The sequence below is a fragment of the Cupressus sempervirens genome, chromosome 4 (assembly GCF_028749045.1).
Source record: "Cupressus sempervirens isolate cs-2001-9-10 chromosome 4, ASM2874904v1, whole genome shotgun sequence".
In the NCBI taxonomy this organism is placed as follows: domain Eukaryota; kingdom Viridiplantae; phylum Streptophyta; class Pinopsida; order Cupressales; family Cupressaceae; genus Cupressus; species Cupressus sempervirens.
This window is the reverse complement of record NC_143121.1, coordinates 801,293,840-801,294,402: the sequence shown is the minus strand read 5'-3', so window position 1 is coordinate 801,294,402 and position 563 is coordinate 801,293,840.

Here is a 563-nt window from a genome sequence, read left to right as displayed (position 1 = left end):
ATTCCTATTCAGTGTATTTTTGTATGACATTTAATATCATAATAGATTTGCATAGTAATGGATTTAAAGATTTCAAAAAATTAAAATTTTATCTTTTATAGAAATATGGTGAATTCTTATAGGCTCCTTTTCCCTTAAATATTGTGACATCTTCTTATAGTTTCCAAAGAAACATAAAAATCATGTCAGTTTGTCAAATTTCAAATAAAAAACAATATATAATTTCTTAAAGCTACTTCCGTAAATGATTGTATAAGTGTCATGATAAAACTAAGGACACATCATAAAATTATCCCTCTTCACTCAAAATTATTAAAAAATAGAAGAATAAACCATTAAAGAGTAAAAATTATAGATAAATAATGTTCATCATCAACAATATTAAGGCAAGCCACAAAATTTCCAAGTATTGAAGACTTCCCTTCCATGCCCTCTAGATGCACTACAACACCTCTAGAATGCATAAATAGTCCTATAGTGCACATGCTATGCACTTTTAGAGAGCATCCACTTCTAAATCTATATGCCTATGCACTTAAATCTACATCTAGATTGGGGGAGAA